This window comes from Rhamphochromis longiceps, linkage group LG12, assembly GCF_057381845.1.
Source record: "Rhamphochromis longiceps isolate RC_006_pf linkage group LG12, R_longiceps_female_GT1.1, whole genome shotgun sequence".
Lineage (NCBI taxonomy): Eukaryota > Metazoa > Chordata > Actinopteri > Cichliformes > Cichlidae > Rhamphochromis > Rhamphochromis longiceps.
Genome location: NC_140568.1, coordinates 42,831,090 through 42,854,723, shown reverse-complemented (window position 1 = coordinate 42,854,723; position 23,634 = coordinate 42,831,090). Strand labels below are relative to the sequence as shown.

Below are 23,634 nucleotides of genomic sequence, written 5' to 3'. Positions count from 1 at the left end.
GGGTAAAGGAGTGACGACTCAGCCTTGGTGTGCAGCTGTCTGCGTCCACAATACATTATAATCAAGGCTTTATTCTAACATCAGTGCTCAGGTTGTGTGTGTGATTAAAAATGCTGCCAAGTAGTAATATAAGGCATTAAAATGTTGAAGAGTGCCATATAGCTAATCATTTTGAAGGACATCTGTTTTTTAGTTTGTGAAAGGTTGTCTTTAAAAACAGTCCTATTACCATCATTGCACCAAAGTCTAAGAGATCTTACAAGAAAGGTGGCACTGTTTTCTGGACCATTTCTGGTCGGGAGATGAAGTTTTGTCAAGCTCTTACTGGTGAGACCACATTTGAAAAAAACAAACCAAAGGTTACTTTGCTATCCTCCTGAATCTGCTGTGATACACAGGCCTCAGACACACGATTGACCACTTAGCTGAGGTCATGGACCCCTGGAGAGCAGCGTGCAGTCACTGAGGCTAAGATAGAAGATGCTCAATGTCCACTAAATGCAGAGCTGCCTCTCATCAGTGTGTAGTTCTCAGTCTGCATGTGGATCAATACAGGATGAAAGAGATGCAGATGAGGCGAGTAAACTCTTTAGGATTGCAATGGTTAATTAGATGATTAGTATTAATTATTATTTAGGAAAAACCTGCTGATGTCAGCTGTCCATTAACAGCTGGAGGAAACTCCCATGTCACTGGTTTCCATATGCAGCACCTTACCTATAACTGTCTGAGGAGAGATTCAGGCTAAAATAGTAGTAATAATAGTGCCAACTTCATTGTGTGGCAGCATAAGAGGCCTGTCAGTTGCAGCAATTACATCTTATAATACACTTTTTAAAGGGTATAATAGCCCCTTAACTGAACAGTAATATTCTAAATGGCTGCCAATATGTCAAATTAGCATTTGAGGGCCGAGATTTTGAGGAGAATTTGTAGGATGATTTTTCTTTTCCTCTCTTAATTGATTTCGGTACAGTTTTCTTGGAGCTGGTAACAATCAGCTTTTAGTGGGAGTATATCTTCCAGATGGGCTTCATCATGGCAGGCAGTGCTTGATCAAAAATAGCTGTGGATAATAGGAAAGCTGGTCGCTCTTATGTTTGGCACATTGGGAGGAAACGCAGCTGAAGGCTCTCTGATAACAGTCTTCATCAAACACAGTCGTTCCTCTGGCACGCAGGAAAAGACCTCGCTGATTAGCAGCTGGGTTTGACTGACGTGGCGCTATAAAGCTATCTTCAGCTGAATTACTGTCTTCTGCAGTGAGTTGACCTTATTGACCAGACTCACATATAAGGAAACAAAGATGTGCATATACACTTTAACTGTTATTTAACCAGGAAGTGAAGTGTTGAGATGAAGAATCTCTGCTGCAAGTGCGTGGGCCTAAAACCCACCACAGTTTTTGGATGGCAGGAGAAACTTGGATTGTTGGAGTCTTGGAGAGAATCTGCACGGGCACGAGGACAACGTGACAAATAATGAGTAAAGTAATCAGATTACTATTGCAAAAAGTAATTTGATTACTGTTACTTTCCCATAAGCACACTGCGTTACTGCGTTACTAAACCGTGATTTTGCTTGTGAGAGTGTCTCATGACAATGACTTACGAGCTTGCGACGGCAGCAACAGACGTGTGAGTGCGGGAGAGAGTACGACCATGCTGCGTTTAAAGCGTGGAAGTACTCACATTACTTTGAGTTTGATTCCGTAAAAAGGGACAAAGACATTAGCGTCCGCTGTTCACTCTGCGTGTCTTTCTACAGCGAGAAATTAAACTTCAAATCTGCACGCTGCCACGGGAATGTGACATTCACAGAGAAATCCCCGGATCCCCCCCACTGACATGACCGCTGCAGCACCGGGCAAACCTCCACCTGCCCCACTCCTGCTAAACAGGTGACAATAGATTTAAGAGCGACAGGACGTAGTGCTGCTGAATCTTTGATTTTATTTGTTTTTTGCATCTATTGAGTGTAAACACAAAAGATAATTTTTATTTTATTTGCTGGAATATGCAGAAAATAGGTTTAAATGTTAAAATTCTTTAAGTCAAAGACAGTTTCATATAATTAAAGTTTTTTGCTTGATGCAATGTGCATAAAGTTAAAAGATTAAAACGAATGAAACAATTTTTAAAAATAAACTTTTTCATTTGATTTAGTTTGATATGATGGATTATGCAGAAAAAATAAGTTCAGGTTGTGTATCATGTTTTTAAAAAGTAACTAAGTAATAAAGTAACTAATTACTTTTGAAAACAAGTAATCATTAAAGTAACAGAATTACTTTGTTGGAGAAGTAATCAGTAATTAGTAACTAGTTACTTTTTCAAGTAACTTGACCAACGCCGTTTACCGAGAAGTGTGCATTGTGTTGTCGTCCTTTCTGACATTTTATTCATGGCTTAAAGGTCCGGAGTTTGAATCCCTGGCCACCTTTGCACCTTTCTGCTGGAGTTTTCATGTTCTCCCCGTGACTGTGTGCTCTCCATCGGTGCTTTGTCTTCCTCCCGCTGTGATGCTTGTTAGTGTAACTGATGATACTAAATTGTGTGTAGGTGTGAACGTGAGCACACGTGAATGGTGTCTGTATCTCCTCGTTAGCCCTGCCATTGGTGACCTATACTCCATCTTACAACCAGTGACAGGTGAAATAGGCTCCAGCACAGCTGCAACTCTGAGCTGGATAAGAGGAAGAAAATGTCTGAATGAGCCCATAAACTTACCCAGAGAGTGTGTACAGAGGTCAGGATCAAGGTCTGGATGTTTTCCCATAGACGTGAAAAAAATCGTCCCCATTGGCTTCACTTTTCAGACCTGGAAGCTATATTCATCTTTCATATTATGTCCTATGACCGGGTCACAGGTGTGGGGCCAGTGGCTGGTACTCTTTTTCACAATCCAGGTGAAGACTGTTGATAGAACAGGTTGTAAACGAGTTCATGTGCTATTGGTAAAAATCATCAGCAACTACTGCTCGGAGTCTTCACGGTTGTGTGAGCAGCTTTTAGTATTTTAAGTGATGTTTGTGATTTATTGCTGCTGTTTGTGGAGTTTCTCCTGCTTTGTTGAAAACACTTGCCATTGTGACTTTGTTTTGGGACGCAGCATCAGTTCTGCGCTTCCCCCACATGATGCATGTCTGTCTTTGTGCATAAGGAACTTTCACTGTGATGCACTTTAGTAATGACACTGCAGTGAAACACGATATCTGCCTCACGTCTCACTAAGTGAGTCTGTGCTGATGACTTATCCTTTATGTCTCCATTTTCACTTTTTGTTATGGTTGTGTTAAAACCGTGATTTCCTTTAAGCGATGGTGTCACGTGCACAGTCAGTCCAAACACATTATATACTCCTTGCAAATGCGTTTCAAATGACTTTGCGCACGGGAATGTTTTAGGCCTCTTATCGAAGCAAAGCGAGCTGAGAAAACATGATCTGATCCAAACTATAAAACCTGACAGCCACTTAAAAGTTTTCTGTCCTCTCCCGGCATCTGCATTTCATAAACAGTGACATTCAGAAGGAGGCAAAGTTCAGACTGAACCCAAATGAGCGTGGCTTTTCCACAAATGTGATATTGTAACACATTAAGAAGGTTTTAGTCAACCAGAGCTGGGAACTGGTGGCAGACTGATTTTAGGCTTTTAGTTTTTAAGCATCATTCAGGCTAAAAACTAGAAGTAAAGATAAATCCACCAACAGTAAAAGCTTTTTTTAACTAAAGGGTTAAAATGTGGAATGGTTAAAAAGAAAATACTGATGGCAGAACATCAACTCAGTTCCATTTGCTTTTAGTAAATGAAAGCTGAGTAAAGGCTGCCCAGTATCTTTAGACCGATGTTAATGGTTGTCATAGTGATGGAGGCTTTTTAAAGTTTTTATATTTAGGATTACCTTGGATCTCTTGAATTATGAGGCTTGGGAGCCTATCAAAGACAAAAGCTGAATCACCTCCCAACAAAGTATTAATATTATTATTCCTCAAAGGAGTGAGTAACAGTGCATACTGCTCGACGACACAGTCAGCATCAGTGTAGCACAACTAACCGTACCCATCTGAAGCTGTCTCACAAAATTGAACCCATTAATTTCTGTTCATGAACATTAATTTTTCTTCTTTTTTCTGCTCTGTTCATTTTGCCCCATTATTTTTTCATTGACCTGAACATGATTTTCACACCTTTCTTATATTTATTTATCTGTGTCCATGTAGATAAAGTGAAGATTTCTAATGTCTGCAGGTGGGCAAAGCAGGACACACGATTTACGCGTCACTTTTAAAGCACATGTGAGTCTGGCTCTAAGTTCTACTGGAACTTCAACATTATGCACTCCACACTGTATATAAATGCCACTTGTTTTGCACATATTCAACTCCGTATATTTTATATATTTTATTATTATTATTATTATTATTATTATTATTATTTTTTTTTTTATTATTTTTTTTTTACTATTTAATTTGTAAAAATGTGTATACACACACACACACACACACACACACACAGGAAAATATTTAGTATACACATCCAGAAATGCATACACTATTATATATTGTACATATATTTATTAGTTTCAGGTTGGCCATTCTTGTATTTTGCTCGTTTGTGTTGTTGTGTTTGCACATCTCTGTTGCTTGTGGGGCTCGCACACAAGAATTTCACTCGCATGTGCTGTGCCAGTGTGCCTGCACATGTGATGTGACAATAAAAGTGATTTGATTTGATTTTGATTTGAAGTTAATGAGCAGAAATGTTGAACCCTAGTAGGAAGACGTTTGCATGCTTGGACCAACAGGTAGGAAGCTTGTGGCTGTTCCAAAGTCGAGGCTTAAAGCTAATGATGTGGAACAGCATTTCCTGATGAGCTCAGGCTCTCTTGATTTCATGTGAGGTTGTTTTCGTCTAATCTCTTTAGTCTGTTTCATTCTGTCTTTTATTTGGTTGTAATAAGGCAGAGTATCAAAGTGCTGGTTTCATAGTCTGACCATCAGAGCAGCACGTACGTTACATACAGTACTGTCTACAGCACGTGTAGCAGAGGAGCATCATAGCTGAGCAGATGATGGGGTGGTGTTTTCAAGATGAGCTCCTAGGGCAGTGGTTCTCAAACGTTTCACAATGAGCACCACCTCATAAAATATGTCTCTTAGAGTACCACCCTTATAACTGACATTAAAGTACAGTAGTATAGGCCTATTTAACACCACATACAGTTTACACGAGACAATTTTATTTCTTATATGAATGTTATTTATTTTCACTGTCATAAACAGGATGTGGCGAGTGATAATAACAACTGTACTGCATTAAAACATTCACAGCAGGTGGGATATCCAATCTTTAAGTGATGACGTATGAACCCTGTTTCTGGGTCCAAACTACTCTGCGTTTATTAAGGCTGTTGTGTTTTTAACATGTTTTAATGCTTTATATCTTCTATTTAATCTGAACAAGCCCCTAAAAACAGTCAGTGATCACTGTCGGCCTCTCTTGGTTTATATTAGCATTCATCCTCCAGCTACACTGTGCTTATATTATGCTAACCATAGCTGTGTAGCTAGCAACCATGTAGCACATTATTATATACCAGCTAGTCCAACTTCAGTAACCCTACAAACGTCACTGCGGTTTAGTTTCCTGTCTTCATTTATGTTGGAAGTGATAGCAGAGCTGGATGTTTTAATTTTTCAGAAATCCCTAAATCAGAACACGCTATATTATTTAATCTTAATTTTTTTTGGAGACTTCCTGCATACCATTAGAGGGAGCCCACGTACCACCAGTGGTGCGCGTACCACAGTTTGAGAACCACTGTTCTAGGGTAATAAACAGCAACTACCAAAATTGTTGTCGACCCCAAAAGATCCCACATAAGACACACTCGAGTTTAAATCACAGTGATTTCAATCTGTAGTGGGCACTATTAACCAGCCAGTTGTCACTTGAACATTCAGATTAATATAAAAATCGGAGACATTCCTGGTTTGTTTTAAAACATAAGTAAATGAGCTGTATCTTTTATAGCAATGTGAGAGTTCCTAAAACGTTCACAGAGTGGGTTGTTCCCCCCACTTTCCATTATGTCCACCGTATGCTGTTATTCTAGCATCACTTTCCAGTTTCCAGTAACCACATGATTCATATCCAACATCATGCTTTTAAAGACTTGTCAGAAATAATTACTGTCATGGAATTAAACATTAAACAAATCCATGCAACTGAATCTCAGCAGAGGAAGCTTTAGACTTCACTGACAGGGAACGCAATCTTTTGAACACATTAACACACACAGCTGTGCAGCTCACTCCCACTATAATTATATACTGGACAGTAATAGCAGATAAATCTGCATACTGCAAGAGATGTGGATGTTTTTGCAAGGCAACTATGCGTTTCCCAACTGATGGTGTGACCACAAGGGGGCGATGTGTAACATATAACCAAGTGCTGCTTGCTGCTTAATTAATGCCAGCGTGTGGTCCAGAAAGAGTGAAGGCAGGACTGTGGTAGTGACTCGCAGACAAAACAAGCATTAAATCCACGACTGCATTACCTGTTTATTGATCCGGGAAAGAAAAGGAACACATTCATATGAGAACAGAGTGGATTATTGTACTCATTAAATAATGAGTGGGGTGCAGCATCAGCAGAAGGCAAATTACAACTGAAAACATGGTCTGTGTTTAAACTCGGATGGTACAGAATACATATTTTACGGTAGAGAAAGGAATTAATGAGCCTGCTGATGGTTGGGAGAAGATGAAATGATGCAGATTCACACTATCACATGGACAACTGGCCATTTATTCACTTTGTTTGGTAATATTGTAGAATAAACTAAGGATGTGAAGCTACACAGCTGTAACAGCTACACAATATAAAAGAGAGAGTGTTCATTGGTTGGGATTATGTTATCTGGCTCAGGGCAAATCTCTTTTTGATCAGTCGGTCAGAAATCTAGGCCTTTGTCAGATCGGGTGGGGGAACCTGCACAAAAACAGGCTGCTTATATCAGCGTGGACACGAGAGGAGAGACAATAAGGAGACGAGGAAAGGAAGGGAAGGGCAGAGGGGAGGAAATACTGAGTCAGGGAATGGAGAGACGAGGAGTTTCACACGGCAGTTTTGGGCGTCACCAGCTGCCACTCATTCTATAAGCAGTCTGTCACTGCTGCTGGTCGCTGGGCTGATGGGGGCAAAGTGCCTTGCTCAGTGGTCCTGCAGTCTGTGATTTCAGTTCACCTGGAAGGGGTTTGATCTTGAGATCCTCATTGTGTGATATTCTCTTGTCTTTCCAGACCTCTGCAATGCTGCCCTTTCAAGCTTGGTTTTAGTAAATACAAATGAAGTATGATACCTTCACACTTCCCGCTATGTAAAAATATTCATTTAACTTCAGTAGATTCAGTAGACCTTTCTTTAGGGTTACGGTTCATTTGATTGGACCTGGGCATTAACAGCTAATAGGTTAACTGTAGAAAAGGTTGTATTTATTGTTTATGTCCTAGAAATGAGAAAGCCTGGGGTAGGGAAACCACAGCTGAGGTGTAATGTTAACAAGACTCCCTCATCCCTGTTTCTCTGACAACAAAGATTAGTGGCAATCAGCAATTTTACAACAGAATACCTGCATGAATATTCTGTCAGTGGTTTGATGCAACATTTTATACACAGCTAAACACACGCTACATGTCTGCGAAGCTTCTCAAAGGCACATTTTCAGATTGATATTCATGTAATCAGATTCATTTCAGTTTCATGTTTCCTACTCTGCTGAGAATTAATTGAAACGATACTGGGCTGAACCTTGATGTGGACTGGCAAGCTGTCCAGAGATTACCCTGTCTCCCACCCTGCATGAGCCAAGATGGGTTCCAACACCACCAAAATTGCTGTAAAAGCTGAGTTCAGTTGTACATTTGCAGCACGTCCCATGAATCAAACTGCAGTAGCAGAAACTTGATGGGCTCGGTGAAGGTTTGAGTTAGCTTTGATGTTCTTAATCAGTTCAGTAGCTGAACTTTCAAAGAGAAAAGTTGGTGGATGACAAATGAAATCCCATATGCAGAAATTATTCCCTAAAAACTGCGACGAGCGCTACACTTTTCTTTCTTTAACAGCTGCATTGTAAACATGAGGCAACTTGATGAGGTGAAGCAAAATTCATTTTGGAGGAAACTCTTTGGTAGATTCCTCTGCCAGTGTAGCATGCATCTTAACTCAATATGCTTTTGGCTGCTGTTTGATTCCAGGAGAATCATTCACATGAATAGCAATGAGATACTCTGGATGCACTCTGCATTCAGGAAGAGGATACCCCCTGCCATTCATATGCACACAACAGCGTCTCATACAAGGCCTCATCGGCAGTCTCGCACACAGAACCATTTACCAAAACAGCTACTGCATACATATGCACTTATACATCTCTAGATGGGCACAATAGCAGAGGGGGGGTCTCTCGTCAATATGTGCATGTTAATATAACCTCAAGCCTCCGTGCACGCAGTGAGAAAATTTAAATGCTGTGCAAAGTGAGATTCAAGGCTGAGAGGAGTGTTGTGGGGAAAAATTTTTTTTTTGTGACTAGTCAAAATCTGGGCAGCACGGTGGCACGGTGGTTAGCACTGTTGCCGCACAGCAAGAAGGTCCTGAGTTCAATTCCACCATCAGGCCGGGGTCTTTCTGTGTGGAGTTTGCATGTTCTCCCCGTGTTTGCGTGGGTTCCCTCCGGGTACTCCGGCTTCCTCCCACCGTCCAAAGACATGCAGCTTGAGGGGATAGGTTAATTGGATAATCCAAATTGCCATTGTGTGAATGTGCGAGTGAATGTGAGTGCGAATGGTTGTCTGTCCCTGTGTGTTGGCCCTGCGACAGACTGGCGACCTGTCCAGGGTGTACCCCGCCTCTCGCCCTATGACAGCTGGGATAGGCTCCAGCGCCCCCCGCGACCCTGAAAAGGATAAGCGGAAGCGAATGGATGGATAGTCAAAATCTGCAAACAGATATGACACTAAAACCATGAACATGCAAGAGTGTGTGAGTGTTTGAGGTTTATTTGCTCTAATGAGCACAAGCCCAATAGTACAAGCTTCGATAAACTGTCTTTCTACTCAGCAGTTAAGCTTTTTTGGCTCTGGATAACTCCGAGGTGTGTATGTAAGATACTGTTACACAAGCGGCAAGAAAATGCCTTGAAAATTGGTGCAAGGAACTCATGAAAGAAGCAGAATGTAGCAAAGAGGCCTGTACTATGAAGCAGAATTTCAGATTAGAGATCAACAGGTATGAAATCACCTTCTAGTGACCAATCAGCTCTCCAGAAAATAGTGTCACTATTCCTGGAAGATTGCTCAGACATCTGTGCACAGCTGGACTTTATATCAAACTTAAATTAAGCATACTGTTGAATTCTGATTTTGAATTTATTCTATACTCTCAGACTGTTCAACACCACTGAGTCTGCAGCTGGGAACATAAAAACTAAAATGGTCTGTAAACATTAATTTAATTAAATACTTGTTTATAACCCATTAGTGTCTTAATGATGGAGTTGTGATATCCATGAATCTGTTCACTTACACAGTCGGCTTTCCTTCCTCCCCTCTCTCAGATAGGCTGTACTTCATTAGTACAGTGGTTCTTTTTCAGTCTTACTGATCAGAGCACTTAAACTGCACATTAAATTTACAGTGCTTTTCCTCTCACATGCACTCATACGGCTGCGTCATCTGCTGCTGCTGGGTTGCTTTCAGTCTGCATTATGTGTTTAACCTCCTCATATTTTTCCCATAGTTTCATCTTCCTTCAAAAAATCAGCCACATTCTTACCACTGCATTTAGCAATAACTGTGATTGGGTGGCTGCTGCCACCTCTTTCATGTAAACGTGCAGGGGAAGCTGTGGGTTAACGCAGCGAGTTGATAGGCTGGAATGCAATCATAGTAAAGAGCCCAGGTGTTTTATGTGGGCTGGGGAACATAAGAAAAAACAGCATAATTTACAAGATGGTTACTGTATTTGGTTTGACTTGAAACGATCGATTTGAGCCCATAAAGCCATCAGTGTTTACTGAGGTCACAAAACAAGGAAGCCGAGGGGCGTATAGATTAATATGCAAAATATGGTGTAATGTGACCAAAGCATTGCAGCTCTAGAGCGCAGACCGCTGTTACCTTGACATCAGACTTAGCTAATTTGACAGTGAAGCGTTTTTTTTGTTTGTTTTGTTTTTGTTTTTTTTTATCTTTCTTTCTCAAGCAGTAGTGTTGTTGGTTTCAGCTGACAGATGCCCTCCTCACCCTGACTATGCCTTCATGCCAAGCACGTGGACACAGCTCTCACTGTGGTTATACAAGGTGATGGTCTAGCAGCAGGCCTGGAGCCCCATGCTCCCATAATACACCCCGCAGCTGGAAGCTGGTCGTGAGTCTTCTCCAAGTCTACAAGACACACGTGATAGACGGACTACCCATAAAGCCCACAAAACTGCAACCCCCCCACACTCGCCACCTGATCTCACTCCAGCTGATAGTTGACAGTTGGCAATCCAGCAAAAACCTCAGAAGATGGATGAGACATCTCAAGCTAAAATGTCAGAACCAGAACGTCGCACTGTGCTTGTGATCAGACGGAGAGAACGCAAGGCGATTTTCCCCGTCTTGTCCTTCTGTTTTCATTTTCCTCTCCGTCCCGCCTCTTCACCTCGTCCCTCTGCTTTCATCAAAAAGACATTCAATCATAGGTGCCGCGTCTCTCTCTTCTATGCAGCGTAATATTTCTCTAAAGGTCACGGCAATCATCTGCAGGAGTAAAACAAAAAGGGAAAAGTGTCAGGTATTGGAAACCAAGAATAAACCCCGTTTCATTTGTTTCAGCCTCGGAATAATCGGATTTTCTTTGTCTGACTGTCTCATATTTGTATAATGACTAAATGTAGAGCTCAGTTTTTTTCTGTTCATTAGACTAAGTCTGCCTCAAGAAGCAGAATCAGAATACAGTTGATTTTTCACATGGGATTATTATTTTTAGACTCGTTTGTTGTATTTTCAGTTTAACTACTTGGTTAGATTTAGGAAGAAAACATAGTTTATGTATGTCTCAGTTTAACTTTTTTGTGATTTGTGTGTCCACAACAGAGGACATAAATGAGTAGGCTGGGTCTCAGGGGGATATCTGCAGGGGTATCGTTTAGCCACCTTTACCCTTCTCACTCACCAATCGCCTCTCTAACCACGCTCTCACACCTTCTCTCTCAAATGTCCCCACAATCTCCAGACGGTGTAGCTTGTAAAACAAAAGCCAGCTCCTTCTCTGGAAGGTTTACTGCTGCTTCCTGGTTTCAGTCTTTCTGGATCAAACGATGTCTTTGTTGGTTAGAAGGTGCGTGTGTGCCTGTGTGAGCGTGGGCTTTTTGTGGCTCTGGGTATGAAACAATAAGTTCTTACATCAAATCATCTGAGGTTTGATTGTGAGAGGTTGGTTTTGTGTATTTAAGGAAAAGCGAGACTCTATATCAAACAATATCTTTGCTGCAGCAGAGAAAAGGCTTTCTGTGTGCATGTGGGTAGTGGTGTTTATGGAAGTCTGACTGTGTGTGTTTCACATAAAAAAATCTCAATCTCTAGATCAAATAATGTCTGTCAGTGTTCACAGTGCGTGTATGTGTGCGCTTGTGTGTGTTTGAGGGGCGTGTGTGTGTGTGTGTGTTTCTCTGCATGTGGGAATTCATTATCGTGCTCCTGAGTTTTTTTCCTTTGTAAATAACTCCTTTGGGAGCTTCATGTCGAGCCTTTTAAACACTCATTAGGATTCCTTGTTCTGTCGTCCCCTCTGTGAGAAACTCTATGTTCACTTTTAAATACCACTAATGGCTACATTTGTCTTAATGCCTGCAGTTTAAATGCACTCATTTACATTTTGCACTTGCAGCATTTAGCCGACAGCCGGGAGGGAATAAACCCAGTTGCCTTCTCGAGTCTTTTTTTTTAAAGCTTTGTTCGCTTTTTAAGCTTTCTTGTCGGGATCACGAGTCTAACTGTAATATTACTGGCACTCTGCTAGTGGTCACTAGAATGAGTGAAAGCTGATGCCAGCGCCTGAAGGGCAACAGTATGAATACCATACATGCAGAAACAGTGTTTCAAAGTGTATCGAATATCAGTGGGAGAAGTTTGTTTTTATTAAATGAATGCACATCACTGATAAGTAAGAATTGTGATATGCAACAAAAATCTGAAATTGAAACATTGATGCCAAATGTGAAGTTGGCTGATTTTGCAAACTTCTTTTACACCTTTCAAGGTGTAAACCATCCAGATTACAAAGTCAGCCATTACTGGATAAAAGCTTAAATTCTTGTAAATATGCAGGATGTTTTTGCTTTTTTTTTTTTTATTTATTTTTTTTTACATCCCTTATTATCTCACTGTTTCTAATATTGGTGTTCGGTGTGTTAAATGATGCACAATATTTATGGAACCTGTGTTGTGTTTAACTCTGGATGCCAAGACGAGATAAAAACTTGTTTTTATGCACGTGTGGGCAGGGCCTCAGTCTCATAGCAAACCAGTTCTTTTCATGTGGTTTTGGAAATTTACTCCTACAACTTCAATGTTGGCATTATGGATGGGCCTTCTTAGCTTAGTTGGGCTGATGTACATTAAAGTCATAGCAATGAAAAACTTTAATTTCCACATTGCGTCATTCCAAGTTATTACTGCTGCCCAGCTTGCTGTTTGGTTAATAGTAGCTTAGTGCATCTGCAGCAATCACAGAAGCATGACTGAAGAGGACACTGGTTTGTGTTTGGGCCAGCGCAAGTCCGACTTTGGGAATCACCTTCATGTATTTTTGAAACTGAAAGGAGATCATTCATCAGCATTCATGGCTGTGTATTGTGTGGGTGCATAAAACCCAATGGGTTCTCATGGTGCTGAAACATGAAGTGAACAGAGAAATTACATGTATTAATTCTGTTTGCGGTATAAATAATACTTTATTTATTAATATAAGTGCAAAGGGCCATAAAAAATATGACCTAGGGCCATGATTGGCCCCTGGGCCAGACTTTGGACATGCCTGGTGTCATGAATGTGGATCTGTTTTGTGTTGTCCTTTGCTTCTGTGTAAAATATTGAAAAGGCTTTCAGGTATTTTAAATCAAAAAAGGCAAATACTGTACGCAGAAACACAATTTACTTTTTAATTTTATTGTTAAACCATTTTAGCTTTGTTAAAGTCTGCATATAGCAAACTAAATAGAAGAACATGCTGTGGTTTAGTGATATAAAACAATATTTTGTTTGATCCTTTCTTGAGATTCATCATCATATTTTTGTCTCATCCCCTCCCTGCAGTGTCGAAGCCAGCCCCATCTTGGAATGAGGCCTTCCTCCAAACAGCGGGTAGGTAAACACATGAAACGCTTAAATCACTTATTGTTTGTGGTTTGTTTCTCCATGTTCCTCATGCTGTGGGAATAGGGAGTGCACACACACACAGAGCTGACTGTACAAAACATGCCACCGAGTTGGCTCAGCCAACACAAAACAACACGTGCTGATAACTTTGCTGTAAACATCACATGATAAAAACCATCCGAGCACGTACAGATTTACATGGAGCAGTGTTGTATTTTACTACAATCATATCTGTTCTATCAAAAGCATTACGAAAATTTCCCAAAAAATGTTAACATCACAAAGTGTAATTTATTTGGACTGCAGCTCTGTGGGGAAGTGCTCCAGATGAAACCCAAAGTTTGCTCTTGATATTTAAAAGTTCTTTGATGACTTCTGTGGTTAATGGAGACTCTGTTAACTGCCAGATATCTTTGAAGATGGTGTAACACACACTTACACACATGCATAGTGTGTCTTTGCGAGAGTGAACACCGATGGCCTCTGCTTTGATCTTTCTTCTCTGTTTGACTGCAGCCCACCCCTCCTTTTTCCATCTTATTATTCTCCATATCATCCTCTCTTTATCTCTTCTATCAACGTTAAATTCAGAAACCTTTAATTAGCACAAATGAGTCTTTTTCATTTCTGTTACATCTGTACAAATCAGCGTGTACTGTTTAACCAGACAAATTAGTCATGTGATTCGTACAGCATGTAAATAACAATCTAGCCACTTGAGCACATTAATGGCCTAATTCTCTCCTTCATTCTTCTTCGTGTGCTTCCCAGTTAATCACAAGCTGTCTGAGAATGCCGCCAAACACATCTTTCATCTCGCACTCTCTCCTAATTCCCTTTGTCAGTCTAGTGAGTATGAAACAAACCTGAATGAGTCTGTAATCTGGTGGTTTGTGTTTCACCGTGTGCCCCCGTGAGGTGACTGGGCATTCAGGGCTTTGTTGGTTTCACTTGCAGTTACCTCATCCAGGATCAAAGCAGAAGAAAGACATTGTGCATCGATCATTTGAGAAGTATGAAGTCAGCACTCTGATTTATTTTTATTCGGCCAGAAACTGAAAAGTCTCTGGAGTGGCTGTGACATATTATTCTTTTATGGTGGCTTTTTTACGTCCAAGAATGATTGTGAGTACACGCGCAGATGACAGCCCAGTGACAACCTACATCCACTGCTTAAGATTGTCACGCCATTTGCAGAAAAAGTGGTTAATCATACTTTAATAACAATTTTGACAGAAGTCATACTTGCATGAGCAGAACATCCACATGGAATAATTAAATCCCTGTTAAGAAAGTTGCCGTTCATAATGCACATTGGTTTGGGTTTTTAAGTTTTCTCAGATTTTTAGTAAAAATTACCTCTTTTTTTTCTTCTCCAAAATAAGTAAAAATAGAAGACTACTGCACTGTCATGTCTGTATGCCAAAAAGCTCAAGCTTAGCAAATAAAAAAGGGTATAATGCACCACTACATATACATGTGTGCAGAGCTTGCACATTTATCATGTTCCAGCATGAGTTTCCACCAGAGTACTGTGAAATATTCAAGCACATGCATGGTAGGCTTGTTGGTATTTCTAAATTGACAGAGAGTGTAAACTAGATAAAACGCTTAAAGTCCACCTAAAGCAGAGGTCCCTAACCGGTACCGGTCAGTGAGTCGTTTGGTACCGGGCTGCGAGAGTTGAGGCTCGGGTGTGAAACTTATGGTTTTCAGGGTTTTTATAGTTAACTCTGTTTCCCTGGGTGTTTTCCCGTGTTGTGGTCGTGTGTCTTATTTTGAAAGAAATATTTACGCGTTACCATAGCGACCAGAGAGCATTAAGGGACAGAGAGGAGGATGTTACTCTCAGTGTTGTTGGCGCATTTCAGGAGGATGCTGCTAATTAAGTTACACAGTGAATTCACATTAATTATGATATTTACAAAATACCACCCTTTTTGTCTTGGTCGTATCATTTTCTTTGGTTGTATTTATCCGCGACACCTTTTGCAGACTCTCCCATTGGTTGATCTTTATCTATAAATCTCTGCTTGGGCTGGTTCCATCTTATTTATGTGTTTATATGTGTAAAAACCACAACCAATACAGCCTTTGTTCTCACAATATCATACAATTGATTGTCCCAAAAATCAGAACAGAATTGGGGAAAAAGGCTTTTAAATACGCTGCCCCTGCTTCCTGGAATAATCTGCAGAAGGAACTGAAATGATCAGAATTGGTTACCTTGGGAGAGTTTAAGTCTGTCTTAAAGGAACGAGAGAACAACTCTTTTACTCAGTGTGATTGTTTTTAATGTACTCTTAATTTGAGCTGTTATTGTATATTTTACACATGTTGGTATGGGATGTTGTATTTGTTTTAAATGTTATATACTTATGTGGTATGTGGCTTTTGTTGCCATGATGCCAGGTCTCTCTTGGAAATGAGATTTTTACCTGGATAAATAAAGGACTAATAAAGGCCGGTCTGTGAAAATATGTCTGACATTAAACCGGTCCGTGGCACAAAAGTGCAGTGCAGTGTTTCACAGAAATGTGAAGGAACATGTTGTGAAATTGTGGAAAGTTTCTTGTACATGAACACGAATATATTTCTAGATCTTGCAAGAAATAGTTTTAAGCTAGGCTTTCATACCACCTGTCAAATAAAAAAGGAAGTGCAGATCAAAGAAGGCAAAGTTTTGACGTTATACTGTATGCGTGAAATTGAAGTGAATTGGCATATGAATATATATGTAAGGAATGTTTTACTGCAGGCCTTAGGTTTAAGGTTTAAGCAGTGATTTTATGGACTTGGACGCAGGCATCAGAAGCCACAAGTAGTTATTCAAGTTGTAGTTCTTTGAAATCCACCTGAAGGGAACACGTGTAGGTGGTGCATTGTGAAGTATCTGTGGATGAGTCTGCTCTGGCACATTCATCTGCTCAGTGTTATACTCACAGTTTGATAATCAAATTCACATTACTTGGATCCAAGTGGATCCAACACTGGTAAAGTAATATGCACAACAAATGAAAGTGAAAACGAAACCCCCCCATAAAAGTAATTAAAGGTGTTGTTAGTAGCCCACAGGAAATCGTTTCATTTAGGAGTTTATGAACTTAAACATGACTTGCAGATATTAACAAGCTCAGACCTGCTGTGACACTTTGGTACGCTTTGGAGGGGAAATGGGGAGGAGGTGTGACATTTCAGCTCTTACACAACGTTTAGAACCAGTTTTCAGTACAGATCGGGTTAAAGACTTGGGGCAGTGGGTACAGAACTGCTACTGTTACACTCTGCAGACCAATGACTTCACATGCTTCACAACAAATTTCCCACGTGTGGGACTAATAAAGGTTATCTTATCTTATGCTTAGTAGTAAACACAAACAAATGGAAAAAGGACAAACTTTTATGAACCCACAGAATTTAAGGCAGCAGGGAGAGAGAAAGTATTTCATGGGAAATGACCATTTCACACCAGTTTACTGGGTTCACATCACAAGACAAGTCCCAGTACAGCCTGCAGTGTTTATCAGTCAGAATCACGTGTAAAGAGTATCAGCTACATTTGCAGTGTTTGAAGCACAAGAGTGCAAACTTTATACAAACTTTATACTTTTTTCAAAAATCATCACGTTTGAGTAGTGTTGTGGAAAATATGCAGAAATATTTTAAGCATCTGTATAGTGGTGTATTTTTGCACTAAGGGAAGAAGGCAAGCTGGCAGAAGCAATGTGATGCAATGTTGTGCTGGGAAACCTTGTATGTTACTTTGACATGATCATGTACACTTTTTCATGGTACTCTGTGATGGCTGTGGCATCTTTCAGAAGGATAATGCAGATTAAGGAAGAGTTTGAGAAGCACAATGACTTTGAGTTGTTGACTTGGTCTCCAAATCCCCCAGATTTCAATCTAATTAAGCATCTGTGGGATGTGCTGGACAAACAAGTCTGATCCGTGGAGGCCGCGCTTTGCAGCTTACAGAACTTTAAGTATCTGTTGCTAACATGTTGGTGCAGATACCACAGCACACCTACAGGGGTCTAGTGCCTCGATGGGTCAGGGCTGCTTTGCAGGAATAGGGGGGCCAACACAATTCCCTGGTCATTTAAATCTGTCATTTAATGACTTTACAGTTAAAAAAACATAAAAAGATTAGCAATCTTTTTGCATGCATTTTATAGTCTCTGCGCTGTGAAGTGCCTTTTTTTTAACCATGTGACTGAGTGCTCGAAATAGGCCTATAGCTCTTTAAGCTAAAGAATTCATCCTGCCATTTCTAACGGTATCAATAAACGCGAGGGACCCAGTTCCATTTGGACCCTGTAATGCTGCTTTCGCTATGTTGCTTTATATCATGAGCCTTGCTGTTCCTTCACTATACGTTCATCTTTGGAAAACACACCCAAGATTACTTTGGTGTCATCAGCATAAAGAAACTCATTCTAGAGCTGCTCGGGGCTTTAAAAAGGTGATACTCTGGCCTTATCCCATCTTTAGCTTCCAGCTACTGCAGATTGGAAGGGAAGCTAGCATAGAGTTGGGTATGAAAAAACATAAATTGGATATGGTTTTAATCTCCCCCAAACCAAACAAAGGTCCCTTCATGTAAGTCGACTTTCCTTTTTGGCTGATGATTGAAAAATTATCTTAGATATATGTAGCAGCAAGCTGGCTAACCTAATTTTGCTAATTAGCAAAGTACTGTCTATACTGAGTAGAATGTGTTCTACTCCGAGATGCATTGTCTTTCACATTGCAGGTTATTTAAATTATTAAACCATTATTTGGCTACTTTTATGTTAGGTTTACTTTTTCAGTGTTTTTTGTTTCCTGGAAGTCTGAATTGGGGAGTAACTCCAAAGGACTGACCTGCTTTCCTTCGTAGCTGAAAAAATCTACTTCCTATAGAGGTCTTATTTTACTTTAGCTTCCTCTCATGCCCACAGCGTGCATGCCATCACTGCAATAAAGCTTACAAGATTACTCTCAACTTTAAACACTGTCTATTCATCTTTGGTTTCATTTTATATCATAGACTAAATATTTTTTGTTGCAATTAGGTTTCAGCTGAAAGAACTGATCCTCGGTCTGATTTAAGTTGTTAAAGGCTGAACAACATAACATGAATCAATTCAATTGGTACCAGGGACAGTTTAATTTATTAAGATGTGATTTAAACAACAAAAGATTCAGTGGTGAGTTTTACTTGAGTACTGATGTTGTTGAATCCTTTTCTGGACTTTCCAACATTGGTTTTTCTTTTTAGTTCAATGTTAATGATTTTTATTTTTTTCATGTAGTTCAGCAAAAACAAATCTGATTGAAGTGCAGTGTTTTCACCTGAACGTCATCTGTTGTGTGACTTTAAGTGGATTATGTTTTATTCATCTGTAGAGATTTTGTGATGGATGTTAATGAAAATGTGTGCCTTTTATTTAGATTTAAATTTGCTCTAGTGCACTTGTGTGTGTATATATAGGATTTATAATATATATAATATTTTTTATTAAAGCCTACATGGCAGTTGAAGCAGTCGATCACAGACCTGTATCAAAATAACACAACAGGCTATATTTATGCAATCACTCAGCGTCTGTGGCCTGATTCGCTCATGACCTGATTCATGGTGAGTGACAGACTGAGTCACAAGCCCTAAGAAGTATTTTTAAACTAGGGCAGGGGCAGCTGTCCAGAAGTTACATAAACTTTGACCAACTTTTGTAACAAATCACTCACACGGCAGAAATTAGTTAATGTATCAAGCAACCGAGAACTGAAAATGTGACGACATAAAAAAGATCAGCTGAGATGAGTTCAGCAGCTGCTTTATTGTAGTGCAAGATACCGAGCTTTTTTTGCAGATTTGTTTTTTTAGCGTGTTCACTTGAGCTAATCTGTGCTGGCAGAAGTTGCCTGATCCTTTTTGTGATTGTTGGTGTTACATAAGGTGAAGTTTCTTTGCAGTGAAATGTCCTCCTGTCCAAACACTGAACTACATCTGCTTGGCTTCCAAGCTTATACAACACCTGTCAGAACGCAGCAGCTTCCTTTTATGGACATTTACTTTTTGCAACAGCTGTTAACATTTGACTAATATCACCAGACCTGTTGTCACTGTAGTCTGATCTATTTTCTACAACAACCAGTCGAATATGATAATAAATCAAATGTAAAAAGTATTAGATTTGATTTGTGTACTTGTCAGAGTGATAGACCTAACATAAAACAAAAAAACAACATTGGCATAGAAAACAATGCAAAAAAAGAAAAGAAAAAAGAAATCAGTAAAATAAGCAAAATCATAAAAATAGTTTGCCAAGATGGTAAAAGACATTGACCCATTGGTATACCGCAACATTAGCAAGTGTCTTTGTCTTTAGTCAGAAGTGACTATTCTTAGATTGGAGAATGGTAAACGAACACGTTGTAGCAGGTTGTAAACATCTATATTTCATAAATGAAGTTGGGAATTTTAGCGTCTGAGTTAAATGGAAAGTTGGTATTAGAAGAACCGCAGTTTCTGTGGAGGTCTGACAGATGTATTATTTTTAAAATTTCTATCTATCTTTCATGAGTTAGTTTAACAACATTTGACAGGAGAGCAGCAGGAGAATGCAAGTGTACTTTGTGGGACTAATCATTTAGGATGGGCAGTAGAGGTCAGCTGGGTCAAAAGCTCCAGGTCTCTGGTTGATAATAAACATACAAGTCCACATTTAGCAGGTCACTTCTAGTTCAGGCAACCCTGTAATCAAGATAAAAGCTCAGCTTTCCTTTTTCCTTTGGTCTCATCTTCACCTGCTTTGTAGAAGAAGTCACAGGTCAAAGGTAGAAGCACCACTTTGAGGTTTGAGTCTCATAAGCAATTATCTAATGAGTGAGGTGGCAGAACAGGGTTTGATTTTTGTTGGTCTTTGTTGTTTCTTTCTTCCTTTTGTGGTTTGTTTCTCCCATCTTGCTTGCTATCTTCCATCATTCCTCAGCAGAAGCATTAAAACAATCCTGAATGATACTCAGATTTTCACACAGGCTTCTGTTTTGCTTAAATTAAACTTACAGTTGATGTCCTTCTAGAAGACCCCCTCCACACGTGACCACAATCTCTCATTTTACTGTGCAGTCAATTCAGAATTCAATAGTCTGATGTTGTATCCAATTTGTAGGTGTTTTAAATTTGTTTGTACAGGTTAATAAGGAAACGATTGCTTGCATATTAGCATTGCTTCCTCCGCTAACTAACAGGTTAAACTGGCCTTTTATTGATACTTGTTCTGAAAACTTGCCTTTGTTGTAATCCTGTAGATTAACATCTCACTCCAGCGCTCTTCTGCACATCATTACAGATGCTCCGAAACACACATCTGACCACACCCATCGGCAACACCAGATGTGGTCAAAGCTTTTAGCTCTGAAGCGTCCAAGTAAAGATGAGCTAAGTTAGCAGGAATTCAGGGCGTCCTGCTAAAACTTTTATTACGACCATCTGAATGAGAGTGAAACAGTGACATGTGATCAAATCACAACTACAACTCACAAGATGAGGAGATATCCACCCTCACCCTGTGACAAAGTAATCTACTAGTATTATGAGTCTGCATTTAAACAGTTAAACAATGCTGGATGATGTTGAAACAGTTAATTTTTTACCCCGTTTTGCTTTGCATTTTTATCCACAGCTGAACTTCGTCTTAATGTTTATGCAGTTTTAATATGATTTTGTAAAGCCATACATTGTTGTTTCCACAGAAACGAGCTTTAATAGACTTGACTTTAATCGGATTTCTCAACATTGAGGCTGTTTAAAAGAAATCTGTGGCTATTTTTTAATTGATTCTTTTGAAGAGCGTTCTGTCACGGTCCTGGATCGTTTGACCCAGTGTTTCTTTTTATTTTGATATTCGTATTTCATGTTTTGGTTCATTTTGTTGTCTTTAGCTCCTAGGTTGCCTAGTTATAGTTCTTTGTTCATTTAGACTCCTTTGTGTCATCTTCTCCTGTGTTAAAGTTCCCCTTGTTGTTGAGTGTGTCTTATCCGTCATGTTTTATGTCTGCGTGGTTCATGTCGTCAAGTTCGGGTCACGTCTGCGTCCCGTCATGTTTCCTGTTTATTTTGAAAGTCTTACACTCCCCCTGTGGTGTCATTATGATTTGTTTGTGTCAGCTGATCACCTCATGTGTGCATTTTGTCTCTTACTGCTCGTTGTCAGGTCGTCTGCCTATGTAACCCCCATGTTAATCATAGTCAAGGTCACAGTCACAGTTAAAATAATTACGTTTAGTTCATAGTCTAGTCTTGGTTATTGTTGTTGTTTGATTTATTCATGTATCAGCCAAATAAAGGCTCGCCTTGTTTTGAAACTTGGTCTCCCACCGTGTCTGCTCCTGGGTCCACCTCATCATCACACCGGCGCACCCCGCCGTCACACGTTCACTGCTTTCCCCTCCAGGATTTGATCAGTTAAATCCCTTTTTCGCTAATATGGCTTAAGAGGATTTTCTCTGTACATTATTATAGCATCAAACAAGTCATTTCCTGCAACTAGATCCTTTCCTGTTTTCTAACTCTACATGATATGGTTGAAACTAGCATTTAGTGCTTAAGGTTTCTTGCAAGAGCACATGCAATCAAACATCAAAGTGACCTTTCCCATTGATTTCCTGTTTCTGTGTCACAGGGAAACAGGTTGGCTAATAGGGCTGTGTTATGCAACAGCATGCAGCTGTAGGCTTTTACCCAGAAATCCTGCCAGTGTTCAACTTGAGGAGATTAAGGTTGAGTGAATGCCCACCCTGATAGTAAATGGGGACTGCAGGGCCATTTTTAGTTATTTTTCACTTTGATTGAAAAACAAAAAAGGAAGGTTTCAAACTTTGAGTGTTCGTTTCTACCCAGGGCTCTGTGGCATTCTACTTCAGTGTGTTTAAGGCGTACAGGAATACCTATTACAAATGAAATGGTGGCATAATGTGTTTTTTTTCTAGCACGGGGTTTTCTTTATTTGTAAAATTCACATTTTTGGATGCAAATTACAAGAGAGCTCAATCAGCAGACTGTAAAATCACTCGTGTTTGCTCTCCATAATTCCTCAATGTAAACAGAAAGGAAATATTTATCTATTGTCTCATCTCGTTGCGTGTGAATGCCAGGACAAACACGGTTAATTATATCCTTGGCTAGGAGAGCTCGCCTGTTCCTTGTAATCCACATGTTTTTGTGTGTGTGTGTGTGTGTGTGTGTGTGTGTGTGTGTGTGTGTGTGTGTGTGTGTGTGTGTGTGTGTGTGGATTATAACTGCTTGAAGGAACACCCTGAGTTGTGGCTCTCCTTGTTCAGCATCGGGTCATCATCTGACTTGCAAAGGAAAGCACTTTATTCTGCTCTGTTGGCTCTTTCTGTATTTAAAGCTGCGGGTTTAATTAGCCCGTACGTGCCGCCCACATTCAGATCCACATTAAACGCAGATGACTACCATTACTCTCAGCAAAGGCACCTGTCCCACTATAATAAATTTGGATTTTTTATTAGCATCATTATTTTCCCCCGTGTCCTCAGTTTGCTCCGGCTACGATACCTGCAGCTCAGCAGGTTTGAGCTCACGCTGCTTTGTGCCAAGGATTTATTTGTTTTACCTTGTTCCCTCAGTTGTGTCGGGCAGATGTGTTTGAGACTACAAAGACCGTTATTTAGAAGGCTAATATGACTTATAGTGTTGAAGAAGACCAGTCACTACAAAGTGTTCCCATTGTGGATTAAAGACTTAATAATAATAATAATATTTCATTAATAAACTGAGCTACAAGACCAGGAGTAGCATAAACACAAAGTTTATTCAAAAAGTTCCCATGAAAGTGAAAAAACAAACATAATTCTCTTTCTTTTTTCCAGCCAAGCTTTTTTGGGACATTATCTAAGGAGAGAGCAGTGCTGGACAACAGACTGGTAAGTCACCTTTATATCATCTTCAAGCAGCTAAATGATGATGCCTGCAAAGGAGGGTGTGTGTGTGTGTGGGTGTGGGTGTGTGTGTGTGGGTGTGGGTGTGTGTGTGTGTGTGTGTGTGTGTGTGTGTGTGTGTGTGTGTGTGTGTGTGTGTGTGTGTGTGTGTGGGTGTTTTCTTTAAACTGAAAATTCCTGATTTAAAAAATTCCCAAAAAGCAGCAGCAGATGTCTGAGTGTGTGTGTGCATACGTGTGCCTGTGTGTGCC

The 23,634-nt window shown here is 40.0% G+C and overlaps 1 long non-coding RNA gene across 1 annotated transcript in view; it reads left to right on the top strand.

The window, feature by feature from the left end:
- LOC146658051 (uncharacterized) overlaps window positions 1–23,427 on the top strand; it is a 33,751-nt gene extending 10,324 nt beyond the window's left edge. The window contains exons 2-3 of the long non-coding RNA XR_014914143.1: window positions 13,370–13,417; window positions 23,315–23,427. This is a non-coding gene — a long non-coding RNA (uncharacterized LOC146658051). The remainder of the gene's footprint in view (window positions 1–13,369; window positions 13,418–23,314) is intronic.
- Window positions 23,428–23,634: the final 207 nt, after the last annotated feature.